The following is a 25,359-nucleotide window of genomic DNA, read 5'->3' as shown; positions in this document are numbered from 1 at the left end:
AGGAGCCACCACTCCACCCCATCCCTCTGCTCACTGCCCATCACGGGTGAGCCGATGCATATGGGCTTTTACCATATGCATTGGCATATGGGCACTTGAAGAGAGCATCTTTCTGAATTTTAAACAGTTAAACAATGTGTACAACGGTATCACCATCTTCACTACATACTCTGATGATGCTGGAGTTCTATCAATAATATACCAGGGAAATTGCCTTTACTTTTGTGTCAACATCAACAGAAATTTAAAAAAAAAAATCTTTTCTTTCCATTTTTATTCTGAAAATGTTCTAAAAGACCAATTCACACCAAAGAAAATCACCATTTGTACACGGTTTGGTTTTTTTGCAAGCCATAAAATGACTGGGCTTCCTTAGATGGTGATTTTGACATTATGCAAGAAGGAAGCATTCTCATGCTAATTGGCAAATCTAAGCCATTCACAAAAGAAAGCTCCTTGAATAGTGCAAAAGTTGAGTTGCTAGTAGATTGAAGCAGAGGAGGGAAAAAAGCTGGTTTAAAACTAGTTTTGCCATTCTAAGTTTTTATGTGGCTTTGTCTTGATTTTACCTTCCTTTTAAGTAAAAATATTTACTTTAGACTACAAGATACTAAGTGTCAGTTTATGCAAGAAAGCATCATATTTATATCAAGTATAAATATTTGGAGAAATAATAATTACTTGAGTCATAGGACAGCATGAAAACAACTTTCACTGTGTAGGGGTCTCATTTAATATGATGGTTGGTTTTGAAGTGCACTTGTGAATCATGTTTTGCCCTTATGGAAAAGAAGACATTTTTTATCAAGAGGACTAGAAATAATCATAATGTCTTATAACAGTAAATCAGAAATATGCAAAATGGTTTCGAGGTACAAACAGGGTTTAATATAAGAATCCACCACCACGTGCTGTTGACTATCATAATATTTTTTTGTTACTAGCAATAGAGTACAGAAGTTCCAACATATGAGAGAAAGATATAATGTATTTATATTAATATAGTGGGGGGGAAATATTCTATTTTTCAAGTAATAAAATGATAATGCTACCAAGAACAATGTAGAAAAATATGGGAAGAAGGGGTAAATTAGACAAAGGTTCATTCTCACAACAATTCACCCCATACACTACTCCAGCATAAGACCTCTGCATCACTTCCTTCTCACCTAAAACCTAATCTGAGGGTTTTAATGGTTATTTGTTCTTCTTAGACATTGTGTTGTCCCCCTGTACAGGGTAAATTTCAAGCCTCGGTACTAATTGGGGAAACAAAGGATTCCTAACGCAGGGCCAGATCAACTTTTTAATCATAGTCCATGAAAAAATTCCCAAAGAGTTGAATAAGCCCTGGATCAGGTTCATATTAAAGATCTCTTAGTATGATCAGGCCCCAGCCTGACTCACTGACTTCACTGCAATCACTCATGATTCATGGAGTAATTTTTAATGTGCAAATAACTGCTATAAAAATAAGACAAGAGATGATATTGTATTGTAGAACTTTCTCCTTACCTTCTCCCCCATTTTTGATCTGAAATAAATGTGATTGCTCATTTGCAACAAAGTCACTGATATATATTCAGTGGCAACTAGGTCCAGCAAGAGTGACTTCATGATCAAGTCATCAAATTAAATTATGGGCCCAACACTGCTCCCATTGAAATGAGTGACAAGAGCATATCTGACATCAATGAGAGCAGGTTCTCAACCCGTATCTTTCACAAAGGAAATATCTTTAAAAATAACAGAGGCACAGGTTCCTAACCTTTTACAGCACAGCTTAACGTTACATTATATTATGTACAATTTTTGCAGTTGGAAAGGTGATGAAGTGACAATAGCAACTGCTATACAGATGACACATCTGATTTCTGCTATAACTGATTTTCAGACAAAAAGAGACATTTCACAAAAAAATAAAATAATATAGAGGCTAAAAGAGATGGCATCTATATATCATACACAAGACACAGCACATATTTACATGGTCAAATCCAGCTCACCCACTACTTCAGTAGTCCCACTGAAGTGAATAGCGTTAATCATGTAAAGATGAGAGCAATTTCATGCTATACATAAACAGGTATAAAAGCTTATAACTGATTTGACATTTATCCTTGGCAATGAGGATGAGGGAAGGAAGGATATCTCTTATCAGACCAGGGCAAGGCTTTAATTCCTGAAGAGAAACTCAGGGAAATCCACCAAGAACTTGGATTTTTTGGGCCTAATTAATACTGGAGTTGTTGTAATTCATAATCAGTAACAGTGGAAAACCTTGAATTCAATAAATTCCATGTTTCTATACAGTACTCTTCAGTTGATTTAGGGCCAAAGTCTGAAAGATTCAAGGCCACAACAGGGGTCACGGGTGCTAAGAACATTCTACCTGAACCTGCTCCAAAGTCTTTGGATCCAATATATTGTAAAGTAATAATAATTCATAAATTATTGAACCTATCTATCCACATAATTAAAATGTAACATCAAGCACCTCTCAAACACTTGAAAACAGAACTGCAGAATATCTTTACTCCTTGCCCTGAGACGAAAATGACTAAAGATGGGAGTAGTGTATGTCTAGTATATGTGTAAGGGAGAGAGTTGGTGTATTTTACATGTGAAAGAGTTGAGCGTGTTGTCCAAAGCAGATCTAAGCTTACATAGACTCCATATTGTAGTTTATTTTCTGCATCAACATGCAGGAATTCTGTGTAACTATTTTACGGGGAAACTATTAAAACAGGCAATATTAGTGGGTTTTTTAATAGAGAATAATCTATTTATTTACTCATATATATATTTATACACACATGCACACATTTACCAAGGCTTTTAGATCAGGTTGAAGAAATGCATAAATGAGCAACCTCTAAGTGAAGCATCTAGACCACGGTTTCTCAGACTGCAGTATACGTGAACTGCGGGTGAACAGTTATATGCCTTCTCCTGCTCCTGCACATAGATGAGAGGGACTGCTGCTGCTGCCACCACTTCTACACCATGAAGTCTGCAGACTCCTGACCTAAATTATGCACCACGGTTAATTCATGCCAGCCCAGACACTTTCCTTAACCAGTCAAGTGTTTGTGGTGTCCCCACATTTAGGCCAGCCCAAACATGTTCTGAGACTTTAAAAAAACAAATAAGAAAATGAAAACTTGAGGGGGTTTTGCATAGTTTTTTTGGGAGCGAAGATGAAATCGTGGCTGTATTCAGTCAACAACAAAACTCATAGTGGTATTAATGATGTCAGAACACAACCGTATAAGGAGTATTCCTGTTTGTACAGAGAGGGTTAGTGTTCAAAAGCAAGCCCGAGTAGCTGAATACCAAAATAAGACCTAGAATGGAAGCTACTTTAAAAATATTTTTGCTCACAGGCTCAAAACCCCAGTACAGTCAACTGAAGGAAAGAACAAATAGGCCATCCATGCACAAAATTAACTGAGATCTGAGCCATTTTATTCTAGATGAGAGCTAAAACTTACTCTGCACTTTCCATTAGTAACCTCTGACTCTTTGAGCTTACAGAAAAAGAAAATCAGGCAGCATACGCTGGTAAGACAAATATTGATTTACTGTTATAAACAAAGCTTACTGCCAGTATAATTTTCCCACTGAAGTAAAGATTCTCTTTTTATCACTAATTTTGGCAATGGTAGGTAAATATTTAACATCAGTACCAAAGTAGGCACCCATTGTTTCTTTTCTAAGCACCATGGAAGAAGAGAATACCACAATTTATGCATCCAAACCCAGAGAACTGTCACTGGGGAAGAGGCCTGAAAATTGATAGAAAGCTGGCACCAGCACAGTATGCCAGTCCTGGACTCAGGCATGGGGAATTTCTAAATAGTCACTTGCACACTACTTCTGCCCGTGGGTCCAAATCCACCAGGGAGAATGCCAGCTGCAGTCTCAGAGCTCTTTAGGCAACTGGGTTCATATTTTTAATGCAAGTCCTGATTTATTACCACAATTCTACCTGAGTTTCTGACATAGCTACATCGCTTTGGGACGAGAACTGGCTCATACCTTTCTGGTTTACAAAAAACAACAGATGAAAGTAGAGCGTAGCTGAATACATAAATACAACCAGAGTGCATTTCCAGGATCCTTTCTAAGGCATTTTTTCCTGGAAAATGAGCGTTCTTTTGAAGTAGTGCTGAGCTAGCAAAAAAGTAAAAGCTGCAGGCTGGAAAGCTGGGAAGCCAACAGCAGCACAACCACCCAACCAGTTAAACTGTTTTCCTACAACGAGAGCACAACATAGATTTGATGGGAAGGGTAAATGCATGACTAGGAATAAGAAGTTTCTTGGCTATTATGGCTCTCTTCAGTTAAGAAAATATGTATCGACCATTCCACGGGGGGAACTTCATGGGACTTTTTTTTTCTCAAAGACACCAATTACAGTTTTTGCTGTTCTAATTATTATCATTTAGTAGAAACTGTCAAACTGCTCAGCACGACAGAAGGCCCAGATGGAACATACTTAGATTTCAAAGTTTTGGGCTTTCCCTAAAAACTTTGAAATCTGAATGAGACAAGCAATGCAGTCCAGACACATAACGTACTAGATTACCACCAAAAGGCATTAAGGTCAAACATTACAGTGCCTTTTGTTTGTTTGTTTTTAAAACCACATTTATGGGGTTGATTAGCACTGAAAAGCAGTTACCTTATCATTTATATGATTTGTACTTCACATACAGAGTATACAATGAAGGTATAAAATGCTTCAGATGGAAATGTATGTGTAGTAAGCAACAAAATACCTCATTCATTTTAACCGTATGACCACAATAAGGATCCATTTCTTAACTTTCAGCCTTCACATCTATACTGTTTTTAAGCTATGTTTTACAAATACTGAAAGCACAAACATTAGTAGGGAAAATAAAAATATAACAAGTGTACACAAAAAGAATAATTTTCCAGTTATTGGGATTTTATTTTTTTTAATGTGTGTGTCGTCATCCCCCCAGACTATTTCTGGTATGAGGGGTTTTTTTAGCCGGTTTCAGCCCAAAGTAAATATCTACACATTTTTTAATCATTTCTGCATATATTTCACAATAAGCCTTGAAAATATGTGGTTTTAATAGACACATTGAACATCTAACTAACAGCAGAAATCAAGCCTGTGCGATCTATAAACGTGCAATTTCAGTTAACACAAACATAGCAAAAACTATGGGATAAGCACATGTAACTGTAACAGTAAAGCTCAAGGACGCTAGCCTCGCTTACATGGTAAGGCAAGTTTGAGGTTTGCTTTGATCCATAAGAGATGAGTTGTAAAAAGCATTTCTGTTCACTTCTGTTCCCCTGCTCAGGAATGAAGAATTCCTTTTGCTGCATTATGCATAACATCATTACAGACAAGGTACAAGTCAAGAACAAGTGGTTCAGATATCCTACTAGCATACTAAAATAGCAGTGGGACTATAAAATGATTTAGGTACTATATTACACAGCTCTTCTTTAAATACCACTTATGCCGTCACATTTGCCAGGAATCTTTCTTTTTAAGTGTTCTAAATGTAAAGTTTCTGGTATCTGTTCCCTGGAGGCAACTTCAACTAGAATAGGCAGGTTGGTACAGCAGATGACTATCTGTTCCTTACAAACTACGTCTGATGTACTGTGTAGTGATAAAAAGCCCCTTATCAGTTTGGATTCCAACCTAAAGGCAACTGCTGTCCAGATCTTACAGTGAAAGATAATGTGGTGTAATTAAAGCTCACGACCTACAGATACAGCGTGCCAAACATCACTTGCTTTAGTCAGGACTAGAAATTTTGGTTGTAAATTTACTGTGAAGAGTTTTCTAATCTACAAGAAGAAGAAATCCTGCTTAGGCCTTTCCCTTTCCTTTTAACATTCACAGCCTCTCTCTCTCTCCCCCCCCCTCCCCTTTTGCCTTCCCATACACACTAGCAAGCCACATTTAAAACACTTCATGAACACAGTCGATATATAACAGTTGTGCTTTCTGTGTCCACTTCCAAACTTTCCCAAATTTATTCTAGGCACTTGAAGAATGACAGTTCAAACATTTGGTAGAGATTTACTCAATTTTAGCAATAAAATTTAAAATCCAATTTCCACTTATCATGCCAAAGTCTCACACAATTTTTATGTGCAATTGAACTGGGTGAACTGGTAAATTAAACCATGATTGGGAATGTTCTCAGACACTGGGACACAGTTGTCTCTGAGTGTATCTGCAGTAGCATTTTATTTCAGATCAGGAGGCACTACCGAAGCAAATCTCCCAGTAGTTCCCACTTCCTGCACTTTGGTTCACATCACATTTGGAATGTGCAAAATGAATTCCTTTCAGATAAAAATAAACCTGGAGGAGCAGTCTCGGAGGGCATCTAATGCACTTTGACTGCTAATGAACATTCTGTCCACAGGAGCAGGCTAGAACTAGGCAACAGTAAAACCCTCTGAAATACAAAGAGTGTGAATGTCAGTGGGGATGTGATCCTCAGCACCAGATGTTTTCTTCCATAGATCTGTTCTTATTGGGCCTTTTCCCTAATATAGACATTCCCTAAATTGTCAAACTATTTCCTGGCACACTTTTGGCACACATGCCATCCAGCACTCTTTCAAAAATTTCCCAAACCAGCTCGGGAGTATAAATATTCCTGGGACCATTTCCAATAGGCACTTTTTCACACAGCCACCTAATTTCAGAGAATGATGGGATTTATTAGCAGGAACGTGGTCTGTTTCCTGGTCCAGCAGTCAGAGCCTGGGAACATTTTCAAGCACTTTTAATTCATTGGTATAGTGGTCCCACACCTACAATGCAGTTGATGGTCTCCTTTGCAGAGATCGAAGAGTGGAGACTTTCTTCTGCACCTCCTTTCTCAGGTCCTCCAGGCAAGGATGAGGGTGGCTGCTGCAACAAAGAAAAAAAGAGCCATGGGTTGAGTACCTCATGTCATATTCGGCTCTTTTTTCTGTGTTTCTATTGTTCTCTCTCATATCCACACAAAGGCTGACAACCTTATAGCTGTTAGTCACTCTATTAGTTGCTGTGATAGAGGTCAGTTCAGGCCATCCAAATATTTTGACTTTGCCAAACAGTATGTGATATGATACAGAGTTACAGAATGAAAAACACAACCATATTCAAGAGCTCAGGGATTTTCAAATTGGACTTAAAGCTATCTGTGCTCTCAGAGTCCTGTATGGACTCATCACACAGCCCATGTGTCAGAAACAATACTGAGCTTCCAGTACACAAAGTTGCAAGACTAGCAAAGATCTACTTAGTCTCAGTGGTCCTTCCATTGTAATCATAAAAACAAAAGCTTCCCATTTGCCTTCTTTGACAGGTCAGAGCTACATGGCTCTGTTAACACCCAGTGAAAACCTCCCCAGCTGGTAAAACTCATCTATATCCACGCTTTAAGACTATCTCCACACTGCCGAGGTCTGCCCTTGTTATGCCTCTTCTGGCACCATCATGTACCGCATCCATCCCATGGTCCTTCACAGTGCCTTATTTAGCACTTCCCCATCCTTCGGCTCAAAAGTGTGAAGCCTGCCCCATCTCAGCTTTGTCACACTGCCCCACATCTCCCACTGCAGCCTCCTGCCATCCACCCTCCTATTATCACATGAGCGGTCTCTCCGTGCCTTTGGGCTATGGTGTCTTTGCCTGGGCACTGCAAGCCTGCTTGTTTTGACAGACATTTGAGATGGACAGAAAGAAGAATGGGGTAGAGCTGGAGCATGTGCTACAAATCACAAGTCTGTGAGACTGTTATTTAGTTTTGTAGCCTTAAATAACTGGCAGGGTTCTTGGAGCATGGGGTGGGATTTGGTATGCTTTTTGAATCACATAAATAAAGTTTGTCAGCTTGACGTAGGGGGGGACACTTTCAGCAACGCCTGAGGGACTTGGGAGCACACGTCCCACTGACTTAATTAACAAAACACATTAAGAAAATCAAGAAGGTGTTCCTTTCCAAACATTTAAACCCAGGCTGGAACATAGTTGGTTTTCATTTCATTATATAGCTGACATTTGTTCATCCTGTGAAAGATAATGTCAACACTTAACTATCTGCTAGCTGTTTTTATAACTCTCTTAATAAATTATCTAGTCCCATCTTTCTCCTTTATCTGTACTACCACAGTTACCAAAAATAGATTGTCATAGAGTCAGCTTATTTTGGTACAAAGTACTTGATCTAGTAGTAGTAGTTATTTAATAATAACTAATAATAATAATAGTACTAGTAATTATTTTCTCTATGTTCTGGCTGCTTCTTGATCTTTATATTTTGATGCTGCTGCAGGGAAACCCTTGTGTACTGAGACTGTGGGGACCTATATATGTATACAGCCAGAAGAATCTGGCCCATAAGCAGGTCTTTTCTATTCAGCTCCTCACCTTTCACAAAGGGATTCATTAAATTTCAAAAGAGAATAGGAAAACAAACTGGCTTCTCCAGAGAAGTAAACAGTACAATTACAAGAACTCTATTTCAAGCTAGACATAAAAAGCAATCACCTAGAACAATAAAAATCATACTCCAGATGACAGGAAACAATATACTCCATATTGTATATATATTCATTTGTGCCTTTTATAGACTGAGCAGAGTTCAGAACATGAGGCTGAAATTTAATATGAATGTTGGCATACCTGACTTCAAGGTCATTATTACCTGTTTAATCTACTTAAGTAATAAAATAAAATTATATAAAACTATGTAACAGACTAAGGCAATGGAGGATGATGAGAACACCTCTCTTCAGGCATGTTATTTGGATACTTATGTAGAAACACAGGTCTCCCTGGGATCTTCATATCATCATGGGACACTGACAGATTCCTCCAGAGGGCAATTCAGAGCAGAAGCCCAACCAAAACTATGTCAAGCTGCAAAAACTGGGATCATTTCTCACTTTCCAGGAGGCCCAGATACATCTATATTGGGGAAAAAAAAATGAAGGATGCTGTTCTCCCTCCCCTGCTTCTCCCCTTCCTGTGGAGCAGAGCTTGAGGTGCTTTGACCTGCCCTTTGGTGGAGGCTCAGCCTTGCTGCTGGCTCTGCAGGGGAGACAACTCCAGCCTCACGGAGGCTCTGGTTCAGCTCTTGGCTGAGAGCACCAAAGACATGGATTTATGTGAGGGGTGAAAGGCTAGCAACACCAGCACAATGTGGCATCTCTTGGTGCATCCGGTAGCCACGCAGGCCCTCTACCTGCCTCCACATGCCTTGGCCAGGCCCGAAGCAAGCATGGAGATACACCAAAAACAAGAGGAGAGACAAACTGCCAACAGATGCCAGTAGGTCTTGGCCTGCTACACATTACAGTTGCACACCTGTGTTTTGTTTTCTGTGGTAGCCAAGCTTAGATAGGACACAAGAGTATCCTAGACATGCTGTTTCCATTTTCTGGTTCCGAGGATGCATCACGTCCTGAGTTTTCCTACTGAACTGTGCCACAGGAAATTAGGAAGAAGCTAAAGATCACAACACGATGTAGGGCATATACAGCTATTTTGCATCTTGTCTTGACAAACTGTATTTGTTTACTTCTTCTGCTCTTATCTTCTCAAAGGTCAATCATTCTGCTCAGCCAAAACTCCCTTAAACACACCTCAGTTTTATTCTCAGTGCGAACTGCAGGATTTCAAAGCAGTTGAAAAGGAGGCTTTGCTGCATCCAGACCTGGCTGAAACTCAGCAATTTCCATCCTCAGATTTTTATCAGTGTCCTTGGTTTTAGTTTCTAGGGGGTTATCTCTCATGAAACTCAGTTTGAGTTCCAGGCTCAAATAAACCAAAATAACTCCAAGTGTAACACAGTAAGAAAAAAAGCTGAACTTTGGCATGTCATATATATGTCACCATAAATCAGCCAAGATTCACTCAAAATTAGCCATAGGTTTACTTGAAAGGTTCACAACTTTAGTTAACCTTTTGATAAACCTAGGTGAGCTTTCAGAATGTATGGATACAGGTTTTATAATATGAGCTTTCACATCTCAAGTCATCACCTGCATTCTGCACTCTGTACATACATTACAAAACAAGGCCTGGTTCTGGGCTCTTTTATACTGAGATAAGTCAGATACGGTCCCTTGGAGTTGAGTTACATCTCCGGAAAAACATCCCGCTCAGAGCACTTATATGCTCTTCTTAAAAGAATGGCTTGAATTTACAGAGAAATTCAAGCTTACTAGGTAGATCACAATTCTCAGAAATTCAAGCTTACTTGGTAGATCATAAGTCTCAGGAACAGAGTGCATATTTGGACCGGGTTTTTTAGATAAATATGCCAAGTCTAGGAAAAGGAAGTAGAAAGTTTTAAAAGTAAAACCCGCATCACAGATTTAATTTGACTGCAAATACTGTTTAAGTACACTTTCCAAAAGCATGATGATTTTGGTTAACTCCTTACTTTAACTTTTATGTTCATTTTTCTAGAGAAAATTGTTTCGTTTTCGGACTGAACTTGCTTTTGCAGCTGCTTTTATGCCTGCAGCTTTGTGTAATCTGGAGTTCCACTTACTGAAGGCGGATGTTCTCCTGAGATTGGTCTCTCTCAGTTCCACACAACACCCACTTGACATTTGCTGAGGACAAGAAATAAGGCAAAGGATATAATATGGTTAAAAGTCAAAAGCTGTAAATACTTTCAGCCTTTGAAATATTCAGCATCTTAATACGGTTACATACAAAGTTCAAGTGAAAAGCACTCCAGGTTCATTTTTCATGTTGTTCCTAGTTTGTGCTCTAAACTAATATAGTATTCAGATTTTGATTTGCTGATCATTTAATGTATTTATGAATAGAGATCAACACTGAAAAGTGAAATCAGATTAATGCCTGTGCAGTAATGTTAGGATTCCCAGAGCACATTGCCCAAAAAAACACTCCCATAAATCTTTTATTTTTCTCAGAAACTGAGATGGATGTTAACCACTTGCCAACGCTCAGATCTACAAACATAGTCAAACATTAGGTCTTAATTAGTCTTCTAATTCCTGCTAAAATCAAAGGAATTTAAGCAACTGTATTTTTTAGGTACCTTAATATCTTTCTGGACGCAAATTCTCAGTTACTGCATAAAGATAAGACAAAAAACAGTGCGTATGAGGTTGCTAGAGTTAAGCGTGGCGGCAGAACCAAGGCGAAGTGTAAGAAAGTCATGGAGCACTGACACGTTGGATTACATTATCATTGTTTGCATAAGACTAACATTCCCCTTGCACACACACATGCAACATTCAAAAAGCATGTGAAAGGTGGCCAACAGTGTCTACTTAACCCAGCTCCCAGTTTGATACCAGTTTACCCTGGACCCACAGTGAAAAGGTCTTAGAGAAAGTGGCTAGACCGCAGATGCTCAAAGGCAGAGCTGGCTATGCAGGGCAAATAACCAGGGAAATTCTCTTGGGCCCTAAGGGGAGAAAAGGATAGCGCTCACCTAAATTAGGTAGAGGTGCAAGTCATCCAGCAGGTGGGTGTGAGGAGGGAGCGGCTCATGCCTACATCTCTGCCTAAGAACCCAGCTGTCTACCGCCAACACACTGCAAAGATATTTAGGTGCCTACCACCCCTTCCAAGAAATTCCGCTCAGTGTCTAAACTGTATCTTAGGTACCTACCTGAACTTTCAGGGTCATGGGTGGCTTTCAAAATATAGCTCCTATTCTCTCTCCTCTGCTGGAAAAAAAATCTCCTTTGTCCCTATATGTTGTCAGAATTAATTCATGAATTCTGGCACAATGCTGTGAAAAATGGTGGGCATTATTTTAAGGGTGAATAGAAGCATTATATTCTTTGTGGTGTTAAGCAAGTTGTGTAACTTTGCTGGACTTGTGCCAGAGCTAAGCTCCAGTAGTTTATGAAGGAGCTCTGTTAGTTCTTGTAATGATAAATCAGGCTAAATGAAGGAAGCATTCCTGTTTCTGGCAGGTACATTCCAACACAGGCTGCAATAAAATGAAATCAGCTGCCTCTGTGCAGCCTCACCTTTGATAGTACCTGAAAAAATACTTGTCAGCTACTGTACATGTCTTTTCCCTGAGTAAGGGTCTCTTGAAGATTCCTGGAACATCTGGTCATGAAGTGACAACCCAAAGCTATTTAATCCCTCTATTTTCCTATTTAAGATTATACGTGCCATTTTTAATACCAGTGATAAAATCTTACTTTCAGTTAAGCTGTGGCCATTGTACTCAAGAGTCAAGCATTTAGCCACATCGTTTGTCTGGAGTGTTTGACAGCAAACATTGCTCTCGGAAAGAGATTTTTGACAGAGATACTTTAGCCATCATTTTTATTATGAAAAGGAATCAGGCAAGTGTCTCTCTCTGAAAGCTGCGGTAGAAAAAAAAGCAAATTGGGATGGAGAAGGTGAAAGGAAGTACTCATCCAGTGGGCGGCTGAGCAGCATAGACCCAGAAGGTTGAATCCCTGAGCAGCTGTTTTAGGAAGCAGAAAATTCCTGGTTTTGCTAATAGTAACTGAGTTGCAGTTCCTTTAAGTGTGAAGAGCCCTACTTCAGTTGGCCTGTCAGTGTTGTAAATTCAATAGCATACTCACAGCAGGTCAAATTGACATAATGTTAAAACACTGGTCACTCAACTGTGCTAAGACTCCCAGTGCTATTGACACTTGCTGAGATGACCTGGTACTTGCATACCAGCAAGTGACACATTTTTAGAATAAGTCTCCAATACAAAGGGCTTTTGTAGGAAGAAAAGCTAATTAGTTACCGCGGCAGAGCAGTAGGAGGAATAGAATTCATTGTTTCTGTGAGACCACAAAGTGCCTGTAAGGCTTTTTTTTTGTTTGTTTTTAATGTATCTATATTGAAGCAATTTTTTCTCAGTCTGGGTATGTGCAGCCTAAACCATTTTCTCTATATAAAAATTTTAGTCTGCTGAGAGGCAGCATCACCTGGGGAGGGGTAAAGAACTGTAGAAAAGCTAAGTCATTTTCTATGTCCAGTTTTTCCACTTAAAAGCTTGACAGTGCCCCCTTTTCATCAGACTTTGTTTATTTGTTTCTTTTAATTTCAAAGGCTTTTTAACAGATTTGGACAGAAAAGTGAAAACAGCAAGGGTTTGATAATTGTAATCTTTTGCAATCAAATTTATGACATTTATAAATATAGATGCATGGATTAAAATTCCTAGACAATGGAATATTGTTATTGGCCAACATCCTAGGCTGCATACCTGGTATGCTGAGGTATAATCAAGCATAGGGTAGGGTTTTATGTGTGAAAGCAATGCTTGACTGGATTTAAATGGTTTTGATTGGAGCCGATATGATGCATAGTTGGACATAATGTTCATAATTGCCTATTTTTCTTGGCAAACAACAAGGTGCTTGATGACTGCTTTCTGAAATGTTCACATCTATTTCTTTGTGAAGTGTACCACAATTTAACGGTAATTCTAAAGAAGCTTGTGTTGTAGTCCTCTGACTTTGAGAGAATGCACTCTTTATTGACTTAATTTCCTCATTACAGCAGAATTGCAGTATCTCCTTTGTCAAGGTTGAATCTTGGTCTGGTTTTAATGACAATTCCCACAAACACCTTTGCTCTTTCTCTTGTATTCTCTTGCTTTTCCTACACACATCCTAATAACCATCACCAAAATTCAGTCAAATCCACAAGCAGTCTCACATGTGTTCCTCAGACAGACTAATTTTACCTTTTTTCATTAGTGTTTGACACAATCCAGAGGAGGTGTTTTGAAATAGGCATCACAGAGCTATAACGATTCTAGCCACCTTGACACAAACGTGCACATACACACACTTTTCTCCTCCCCAAGGCACAGCTCTGCCTCAGAAAGGCATATGTTCACTACCCTACTTGCAAAATGTCTTTCTGGACTTAATGCATTAACATTTTCCAGGCTGGAATTAACAGAAGGACAGCCCCATTCCTCTTCAAGCAGGGCTCCTATCATTGCCAGAATCCTATAGAAGTACCTACAGGCCCTTTCCAATTGCTGAGGCATTCAGGAAGCCTTGCCTGTTCTGTTTTATTTTGTTTTTCTTGCAGAATGATATGAGGTCTTTATTGTGTTTATCTACAGTTGCCTCCTGGGATGTACCTCGCCATGCTCCGATAAGATGATTCCTCAGTTATAGAAATCTGCCACCTGTAAGCTTGTGCAATGACTTCAGTCAGGATACATGCTCAGTTTTTTTTCCCCAATCCTCTCTGCTAGCATCTTGCAGCACTATTTGCCCTGTCCCTCTTTTAGCTGCCCTCCATTTCACTTATATCAATGTCCTTACTCCAAGCCAGCCTGTTTTCTTGATCCCTTGCTTCAGCTTCTCCCAGGACTGAAACAACAGCTTAGCAATTGTCCTACCCAAATCGGTACAATTCACACATTTTTCCCCGGGTTTGGACAAATCACAGGAGTTGCTACATGAGATAGCATTTCATATTCTTACACAGAACTTTGAAGTGGCTTGTGCACATAGTCATCTCAGTTGATCTTTGGTATGAATATGAGAGACCTAATTGGCATAGATGGTAGAAAAGCTTCAACACTGGAAGGGACTACCCATGTGCAAAGTGGCCTGAAGAGGTGGAAGAGTTCTATTCAAGATTTGGTGGGACCTTGGCACTGAAAAATCAGATGTTACATACCTATTATGCTTCTCATAAGTAGGCAGAAACTCAGCACCTCTTCCTATCCTCATAACTTAGAAGTTTCCATTTCCAGGCCAGTGTGTCAGAGGGAAATTATAATTTTCTCATGTTTGATACAAGAGAAAAACTATGTGGAGAGCTGACACGTAAAACTGCCCCTTGAGTGGAAGTAAAGAAAGTGCCCACCTGGAAACCCAAATCTCTTGTTCTTATGACAGAGAATGAGCAATCCCACAGTCCATCTCTTAATGAGACAATCAGTCTGAGCATCACGGGAAGCCAAATATTCCTCCAAAAAAAGGTCATTAAAGTCCTAGTGCTCTAATGCAAAGACTTCCTGAAGACTGTGCCCTAATGCAGGGGAAGAAAGCAGACCATGAATGTACAGCATAAAAAGCCTCAGCCTAAAACGATGGAGGGGACACCATTAGGCTGCTGAGAAGATAGCAGCCAAAAGCAAGTGGTTTTCCTGGAACATCACCTGCTTGTGAAGAGCCAGGAGGCATGGCTGGCTGGGGTGCGTGAGCCATAGACTGAGTGTCCCTCTGTATTTCCCAATAAACAAAATCACTTCCACACAGGCCAAAATGAGGAGCTGGTGGAGGGAAATGTATTTTTAATCTTCACAATATTCCTCTTTTCTTTCTTTGTAATTAGGCCATCTGTAGGGCAAGAGCAGAGAAGTCCCTGTTGTGTGGGGAGGAACTGCTTCTTTAGCTAGCAGCACGCTGGTGCCCCAGATGCCATCCAGAGTACTTAGAGCATGCATTTAGCTTTGACAGACTTGCTGCATTTGTGATATATTCTCCAGTAGAGCTGGGGGGAAGGAGAGTTCCTTAAAACCATCTAGTAATGTAATTTCTAATCATATAGCCAGAGAAACTTCACGAAACGTACTTATTTATGGTAAAGCTGAAATTCAGACTATAATCTAATATTCAGCAAATTTACCATTTAAAAGACATGGACTTCACAGTCTTTTCACTGCATCTTGGGATTTGGGTGATCTGAGACAGCTCTGCTCCAGCAAACCCTACAAGCAATAAACAGACATCCCCCCACTCATTTGTCAGATTTTTAGCACATGATAAATTAAAGCACTGAGAAAAGAAGCCAGAGTCTGCTGGTTCTCTGTGAGTGTTGGAATGCTCAGGATTTGCTGATGGTTTTAAACCTGCTTTATTAAAGCAGAATAAGAGGCTGTGCAGATACACTTTTTCCAGTTTGGTAAAGTCAGTTGCAAATCGGATGGTTCAAAGCTAAATAAGAGTGTCTACACGAGTTTAGCACTGATTTAAGAGAATTAGTTTAATGAAAAGGTACAGGTTTGCATAAAGATGAGGTTTCACCTTTCCTGCTCCCTGACAGCTGTGCTCAATTCTGCTTTATGTGAAAAAGGCAAAGGAGGAGAAGGGGAGAAATGTCTTTGAGATAATCTCATTGGAAAGAAAGAAAACAAATGCATGCCCTGCCTACTCCAGCTGCTCTCCACCCCAGGAGTAACAGTTTGAAGTGAGCTTATATATAAACAATAAACAAGTTATTCCTGGAGCATTCGCTTTGAGCTAGGACTGTGTGTAAAGTATTGGTTTTGGAAGTGCTGTCAAAGTATCTACTTTTTAAAATTAGACTTCGCATCTCAGGTTCATTAAGATAGCCTTGAGCAAGAGTCTTTTAGTCAATCTTTCTTTTAAGTACGAAGTGTGAATTTGATGAGTAAAAATAGCTTGAGTGAGGAATGTCTAAAAATGGAGGAATTAACCACAGTGATATTTATGCAGCCTAGCAATGGATTTCAAGACACCTCTTTAACTCCTTTCTTCCTGCAGTAATCTCTCCTTCTTGTTTGCATACTCTGTTTGAAAGCTTAAATTTAATGCTTCAAAATGGGAAAAGGATAAAATGTGATCTCTAGTGCTGGTGCACATCTCTGGAGGATTTTTTGGCAATTTGTCATACCAATTTTTCTGCACAGAGAAGACCAATCTACCATCCTGTACAGAGTTTGAGAGATGTATTTGAGAGGATTTTATTTTCTCCTCCCTTCTTCAAGTCAGCCTGAAATCAATCACTTGGACAAGATGCAAATTATTCATCTTGGGTCAGGCTTGTCACAAATACTAACCTTGCAGCATGTATGTGTGTGGTAATAGCAAATCATACTGTTCCTGAGAGAAATTGGTAATGATGTTATTAGCCAAGGTTTTCCATGGATAGTTATGAACGAGTACTGTCTGTATACAATTCAACAGAAAGCCAGGGGGCGGGGGGCGAAGAGCATAAGCCTTAAAGCAACAAAAGCAGAATAAATACCTCAGTGAATTTCTTGAAGCATTAGTAACTTGACAGCATCTACTCATTCACGACCAAGCCAGGGCAAGCTCAATGTTTTCTGCTGCTGCACTAAATAAAAAGTTGATGCTAAGTCTCAATACTTAAGAACGAATGACAACCCTTTAGAAAGTGCTGTAGTTCTAAAATGTCAAAAAAAAATGAAAGTGATTTTCAAAGCACATTGCATAGTGTTTTCTTTTAAGGGAACATGATCCCTGGTGCCTTTAATAAAAAGCTGGGTAACAATTCCTCTTTAATTCCCTGTGATTTCACCCTAGAAATGACTGCTCTGCTTCATTCATCTGCCATTACTTCTAACCACAAACATATTAAGTTATAAAAAAGGGACAAATCAAGTTGACAAATCATTTCAAAACATTTGTGGAAGGTGAGAAAAAATAAATGGAGAGAGAAATGTTCAGCTTTGAAGTATCTACCTCATCTTTTTATATCTTAATTTTAAAGGCTATACACCAACACTAATTTTCACCAAATAGCACTCACTTCATGAGTGACCTTACTGTAAACAACCAAGCTATCAATATAAGAACAACTGTTCAAAATGGCAGAATCAAGCTCCAACATTTCTAGAACCGTCTCTAATTTCTCTTTCAGACAATCAGGTAATTTCAGATAACTAACACTTTGATATTTGTCTTCTGTGTTGTTTGCCTTCTTAATTAAAGAGCAGAATATATTGGCATTCTAGAGTCAAAGAAACGCTTCTTAAATGAATCATCCTATTTAATAAAATGCCCCCTTGCAAACACTGTTTTCCTTGATAAGTGCATGCACAAATAAAGGAATGGAAAAGGGTAATTGTTTGGTTGAGATCTAAGGGCACACAAAGTGGTTAGCACTAAATAACCTGGTCAGCAGCCCAACTAATCTACTGCAGTTTGTTTTCACAGCTTTGCTGGAACATCAGTGCTGATGGCCTGACACTCCCTGCAGAGCCTGAGAGCGAATGGTAAGTCAAGATACCAGCTGCACAACGCTTCACCTGCGATGCCAGAGATTGGGAGGAGGGAGAATAACAGTTTGTAAAAACACTCATAAACTACACTGGATTTTTCTTTCTTTCTTTCTTTCTTTCTTTTTTTTTTCACCCTGCAAACTTCCTGTGAACGCTGCCAAATACATTGCAAAGTCATTTAATGAAGTGGAACGCTGTTATTTTTTATCTTTTCCTTTCTAATTTTAAATCAAGCCTGACTTTTTTTAATTTTATTTTAATTTCAAATCTGGAATGGTAATGTGACAGATGAAGGGAATCCAATTGCTCTCAAGGCAACTACACACCACAGAAGATCCCTAAAGGGCCTGCGTTACCTATTCCAAAACCTGCTCATGCAACGCTTCCACTCCAGCCAGCATCTGCCTTGTAAAGGCAGCAAGATCCAGGAAAGTCAGCATGCTCGTAAATCAGCCTCAACTTCAGTGAGACTGAGCTCAGTTTCTGAGCCACATGATGCAAGAATGAACTCTGCAGAACCCTACCGCAGAGCTGATCCTGCCTTTGTCCTCTCTCTGCTGCTTGGTGAGGTAAAAGCAGCCAAATTGCCCGAGTGAGATTTCGCAATCTGTTCAAAGCAAAAGATTATCTGATAAGAGCTTCCTACCTAATTATACTTTAAGGCCTGACCCTGTTTGGTGCTGAGTGTTTCCTGCTAAGGTCCATCATCTTCCAGTGAAAGCACCGCTGCATACTCGAATAGGACCCTGTGCTACTGCTGAGGTCAAATGGGAGTTTTACCACTGTGACAGACCTGTCCTCTGTGTATGTATGGCTGGTTTAGATCTATTCCTACTCAGCATGTGAGCTGTTATGAGTTATACTGACAGACCTAATTGTGCCCATTCATTGCCTATAATATCCTAAGAACAGCTGTAAAGGGGCAGGCAAAAAAATCCACCTATTGCAGTATTGTATTCGACTGTGGCCAACAGCAGGTGCCTAGAGAACAGGACTGGAATATAGTTATAGTTATTTACCTCCTCCATAAACTTGCAACAGAAAGCCTTCCTCAGCCAGAGTCAGTAACTTTGTGTTGAATACTATGGGTATTTTTTCCCCTATGTCTAATCACTTTTCTGAACCCAGGTAAAATTTCAGTATCCAGAACAACTTAAGGTGCAGAGTTCCACAGCTTGTCTACCACAGAGGCAATCTCTCTTTTTGTTCATTTTCAACCTAGCCCCTGCCGGTTTCATGTGATTCCCCCTAGTTCTTGCATTAGGAGAAAGGGCAAATAATTGTTTTCCAACACAATTTTTCTGGGCCACCCATCTTTTTCAGAAATCATTTATATTCCACCTAAATAATTTCTTTTTCAACCTGAAGGTCCTAGTCTATTTAGTTACCTGTTGTACTGAAGCCATTCCACACTTTTAATCATTGCCGTCATCCTTCCCTATACCATTTTCAGCTTTACTGTATTGGTTTTGACTTACCAGTCAGTTGCCCATTCACCCAGTTCAGTGAGGTCCTTCTACAAAGACCTTTGCAGGAAGTTTCTTTTTCTTATTGCATTTAATAACTTACGACTCTTAGCAAACTCTATCTTTCTGTTAGTTGCTCTCTGTCCAGATAATTTATGGCTATGTTGAAAGGTACATGATCTAGGAGAGACCCCTGAGGGTCTTCACTTGATACATCCTCCCAGGGAGAAAACTGACATTAATTCCCTACTCTTTGCTTCTCACTTTTTAAAGCAGAGCTTAGGTATTCACCTCATTGTTCCAAACTGCACCTGATGTCCTTTTAGGTGCCAAAAAGGTGTTCACTACAATGTTCAGCTGTGCAGTATCTAACACCAGTTTCGGATCTAATCCAAATTGCAACTGTAAATTCTAGGAGACATCTAATCATCTGAGTAATAAGCATTGCAATGGTTGCTTATGTGGTTTTGTTGCCATAACTTTAAATCTCTAACACATAGACTGAAAAAAAGTCATTTTTATGGTTAAACAGAAGTCAACATGCTGTAACAGTGGTCTATTCATGACTCTGCCACAGATTTGTGATGTGTAGCAAATGTTTTTGATAACTTTCTTGGCTTCAGGTCCCAATCGTCTGCTCAGTATTTGTCATCCCTTTTTTAATTTAAGGTCTTCAGGGCATGAGCTGTGTTTTGCTATGGCTGTCTGTGACAACCCATACAGTGATTCTTGAGTTGTTGGCAATTCTTAGATGGAGATTCAAGGTACTATTGCAATAACAAACATAAATAATAATGTGTATCAGAAATGTAGGACTGTGAATGCCATAGCATTGCTCACTGCTCTCCTTCATGATGCTTTCTATCACCAAGAAGGAGTTTGATTTCTCTCACAGATATAGGCCTAGATGGAGACTAGACAATGGCTTTTTGGCTAGTTCAGTTAGAAAGGAGTCCTGTCATGGCAGTCAGGCAAGCCTACTGATCTAAGTACAGGCTGAGTGTTCCCTTTCCTGGGAAATACATGAAGATGGGATATTTAAGTCCCCTGTTTGTTTCCCTTGGAGCATTATTTAAGTCAGAAGGTAAGCCAGACTAATTAGTCAGGAGAATACACACTGCTGCAGTTACTTGACTGTTTGCACGTGCAAAGGAGGTATATCTCTTATTTAGCTATCTCCTTGTGCCACCCTCACCCCACCAGGACTCTTAGTTCAGGGATCTGTATGTAAAATGGAGATCTGGACAAAATAAAGAGAAGACTCAAATTTACTTAGGTATTTATTTCATCAACAACATCTGGATCCATTTATTTATTTAATGGCAGTAGAGTAAGACCTTAACCAAAGTAAGCATCTAACTATTTGAGACCCAAGCCTGACGTCATCAACTAGACTTTCCAAAAGACTCACCCAGTGTGCCTGGTAAGTGTCACCTGACTCTTGAAATGAGGTGCCTGCTCATTCCACAGGAATGAGATTCTCCTTCCCTAGCTGGTACTCAGTGGTTGCAATCTGAAAAGCTATGAATGGAAAAGGAAAGTAAAAACAAACCAGAGATGTTTGAAGTTACATTTTCAAACTTTTTTGTATTAGAAAAGATAGGAGGCTTTTTGACAATAAGATCACATCTCATTCAATCAGATTCAGACTCAGATTTTTAAATATATTAATGTATAACACATTAATATTTAACATTCATAGTTTTAATTCATGAAAAAATTTTAATTCTACAAAGCTGAAAAAATAATGCTTAAAAGGAATGGTAATTTGTAGGTAGGTAGAAGATGAACATTCACATTTTTCTATTGTGAGAATTTCTACATGATCTCCTAAATTTCCTAATACACTGAAGTGGAGTATCTGGTTCTCAGATATGTTTTGTGACAGTTTAATAAGAGAGCGGAAGAAGCCATTTCTCGCTACAGTATTTCAGGAATATGTTCACTCATGCAATGCCTAGAGCAGGGGCTAAAAAAGGATAATCTGTGTAAAAGGAGATCAGACATCCAGTGCTCATCCTGAAACTATTCCCTTTGTATTGAAGGCATGTAAGTGCCGATTTAATGAGCTCTGGGTAGAGGTGTTAGTTTGAACGAAGTGTTACCGCACAGAGGCTGCGAATAGTGTACCATTAGCTGCACTTTCATGAGAGAAGCTGTTTGAAAAGTAAATAAAAAAGTTTATTCTAATGTGAGAGATTCAGCATATGTGATCAAAAGATGCAAGTTTGACACCACATACTGAAAGTGAGACTTCAGTAGTAAGAATATTCAATACATCCGGAACTCTACTGGGTTCTGTCTCCATGTTGTATGGAAACAATTATGAAATTCAAATATTTATAAATGACATACACCAAACTGCAGTCTTCAGTATAATTTTTAGACAAAATGAAGTATCTTAATACTAAAGTGCTCCTACCCTGCTGTTTGGAGAAAATGGGATAAGAAGTTCCTACAGTGTCAGATGATTCCTGCTTTGTTGAACAATATTGAAATCAGCTTGATTTTCCATTGATGTTTTGTTTTTCTAATTCCACTTAAAAGAGTAAGTGCTGACAATGCAAATGCTGATCTTATGGACAGAAGGGCTGAATTTACTGAATTGCAAAAAAAAAAAAACCTGGCTTCACACAAAGTGTGGTTTGTTTGGGTTTCTTTTTTTATTTTGGGTGGGTTTTTTTCTGAATTTTGACTGGAAAATAAGGTTATGGATTGGAGATATTGGAGTCCCATGAGTGTAATTCTGGCAGCCAGTAGCTGAACTTAAATAACCAGGCATGCAGCCTGTATGGCTCAGCCATGGTACTGTCACTATTCAAACAATTTAGATGTTGTTTGGATCTACTTTACTGTTTTCATCATGTTTTATGGAAGAAATAAGGGAACACAGAGCCTCTACATTTCAAACTCTTCTGGTTTAATGTAGCTTTTCAGAAAAATAAGTTTCTGTATTCAAACAAGTTGTGGGGAGCAAGGGGAAAGACTGACAAAATTGGACCTTAGTTGGGTTTTGTTTCCCTGAGAAAGGAAGGGTGGCAGTGACAAAAGACTTAGCGCCGATCTAGGATTTCTCAGCAGAATATTTATTTACCATAAATCTACTATCAGTTTTGAAAGCAAAAATAAAAATTCTAAGCACATAAGCTAAATATTTCAATATTAAGGAAATTTAATATATCACTTTAATGTATCACACACACACAGAGACCTTTTTTGAAATTCAGGCTTTCTGTCTCAAGCATAAGTGAGAAATATTATTAGCTATCTGAATCTTTAAGAGGGATAGGTAAAGGGAGAAGTTCCCCTTCCAGCCCTAAAAGTTAATGTGGTGTAAGAACAATTTCTATCTGCCAAAGGAAAAATCATTGGTTTCATACTTAAAAGTTACAACATTAAATTGCACTTACTGAGTACAGTAGCCTAAGATCAGTCCCTAAGTGTCAACCATTATGTAGACTGTCGCTGTAACGTAATTTTTCAATCTTTCAATTAAGCGCACTGTATAATTTTATGGCTTCAGCCTGCACGCACGGTTCATGCACAACTGTGTTAAACAATGACAGGAGCAGCCTGGAATGAGGAAGAGACTACAGGGAGGATCCAGTCTGACAATAAAGCCAACACAGCAAAGGTAAAAGAGGCTTAACGGCTGACAGACACCCATGATTTTTAATTATCCTTTCCCACGTGCTGATTGTTGCAACCCATCCGCCCCCACACCTCTCCCTTTCTCTACACTCACCTTCATCGCAAGCCTGCTCCCCCCTCTCTTCTCCACATCCCGAAATGCCCTTGCCTCTCTTTCCCTGCCTCTTCTTTGTCCTGTTTAACTGATCTCCACCTACCCAAACCCCTATCAAACAAAAATAAAAATGTTTGGAACTCGCCGGGTGTTTCCTGACAGGCCGTTGCTCATTCCTCCCCTGTGACTCAACCCTTCTCATCCCCACTCTGCTCCTGTGTGGCGAGCCCTTCGTTTGCATGTATACACCCTCACCCTACATTTCTTTTGTATTTTCAGGTGGTAAGCTCCTCAAGGCAAAGACCATCTGCTCCTTCACTATTCTGTCAGACTTTTCCATGCATTAGTGTGTATTCAATAGCAAAATAAATTGCATGCATTTTCAAAATTAGTGAGAATAGTTAGCCATAGTAGTACATAATGAACTTTATGGTATTTTTAGAAAACCTTCTTCGATGCAGGTACATACCCATAATGAATGGCAGAGGATCACAGTGTTCTCACATCTCTCATGTACAGTAATACCTCTGGAAAATGAACATATCAAAGCTGTAGCGGATATTTCCTAACTTCACTCACTTCTGGGAATTCTGGTATTCAAAACAGTCATAAATTTGGAAATAGGTCAGAAGACAGAAAGAAGAATAAATAAAAAGAACCTGTTCTGTTTGTGGGTGGCCATGGGTAGGATTTACAAAAGTAACAAGTAATAGACTGGCTTTTAGATGCCTAGCTCAGATTTTTTTTTCATCAATTCAGCCTGTTTCTGGTATATTCAGGATGTCAAGAAATGAGCAAGGAAAAAAAAAAGAGAGTGAGACATCAAACTTTATAAAATATTTTCGAGACAATCACAGTAACGATGCGGGTTTATGGGCAGGGTGGCAGGTGCTCTGGAAGTATTGGTGTACATTCCAGGTTTACTCAGCTACAGCTAATTGAGTATTAGGCACAATGAATACACTACCAAGTATAACGACACCTTCTTCCTAACTGACACAGAAGACCCTTTCAGAACACATTATTGCATTCTAAAGCAGTCTCCTTTATGATAGTCATTACCTAAATATTTCACACAAGAGATTTATTCTATTAAGAAGCTCTGAAACATCTATAAAATTAATTATATTTTACTTAAGGTTTTTTGATTGGTTCTGATTAATTAAAAATATGCTGGGATTGCAATAACTTTGTGCTATTTAATTACTCAAATACAGGCTTTTGATTCTTCCATTTCTTTGTCTGTTCCATATAGGTTGCTTCCTCTGTATTACATGTACTTGTACAAACGTGAATAAAGAAAAAAAACCACCAGCCGTGGCACATTTAACTAATAGCTGTACATCATATAATGTAATCTTATATGGAAATATTTCAGATGCTGCATACAATATTTTAAGATCCTCCCAGGTGACAGTCACTATGTTACATAATGTTCTAATCTTACCGGTGCTTCGCTCTCTCCTTCTTCCAGGCTCTGCAAACTTTCTCACATGCTGAAAGCTAACTTCACACATACATGCAGGCTTTCAGCATCAAGTGCTAAGGTTTAATTGCTCAAAGAAATGCATATGAGTTAGGGACCTTTGGTCTATTCTAGGCACCTAACTTCACAGACATATACAGTGCAGCATTTTAGTTTACAAGCGTGATCAGTGATTCAGACCCCCTGAAGTTCAGATTGCTGAGAACTTGCCTCCCTAAGCTGTCAATGGAAAACAAGTAGTCACAGGATTTAGTCTAAATATTGTGTATATGGGTACCATATCCAAAGGGGAATATAACAAATTAGCTTGATTCTCCTCTGATGTGTTCATTAGAAGGTGCATTATGTTCTGTAATTAATAACAAACAGCAATTATTAAAATGCACATGTTGAGGGGGAAAAGAATCCCAAACATGTTCCATTGTTTTAATCAAAACATTTTCACCTTGATTTTTTATACCAATCTCTTTTGCATCTGTGAAATTTTTGACACTTCCGTTCTTGAAACATCTAGCTAGAAAACAAGTGCTTTCTGGGAACGTTGCACAAAGTGCTGACATAATTTTAAAGCAAAATAATCTGGCCTTGTATGCTGCACTGCACAGAAGTATTATAAACTATCACATAATCCAGAATCAAGGTTTTCTGCCTTGTTGCTTTAAAGGAAACAACCGA

At 39.0% G+C, this 25,359-nt stretch overlaps 1 long non-coding RNA gene across 1 annotated transcript; it reads right to left on the bottom strand.

The window, feature by feature from the left end:
• Positions 1 to 5,953: 5,953 nt before the first annotated feature.
• Positions 5,954 to 22,975, bottom strand: LOC142404947 (uncharacterized). The gene is made up of 4 exons (XR_012774008.1): positions 22,864 to 22,975; positions 20,865 to 20,974; positions 10,560 to 10,623; positions 5,954 to 6,925 (listed from the first exon to the last, which is right to left on the bottom strand). It is a non-coding gene; the product is annotated as an uncharacterized LOC142404947 (long non-coding RNA).
• Between the last annotated feature and the right edge of the window lie 2,384 nt (positions 22,976 to 25,359).

The sequence above is a fragment of the Mycteria americana genome, chromosome 1, assembly GCF_035582795.1.
Source record: "Mycteria americana isolate JAX WOST 10 ecotype Jacksonville Zoo and Gardens chromosome 1, USCA_MyAme_1.0, whole genome shotgun sequence".
NCBI lineage: Eukaryota > Metazoa > Chordata > Aves > Ciconiiformes > Ciconiidae > Mycteria > Mycteria americana.
Note: the sequence above shows the minus strand (reverse complement) of the source record. Positions and strands in the feature narration are given on the sequence as shown.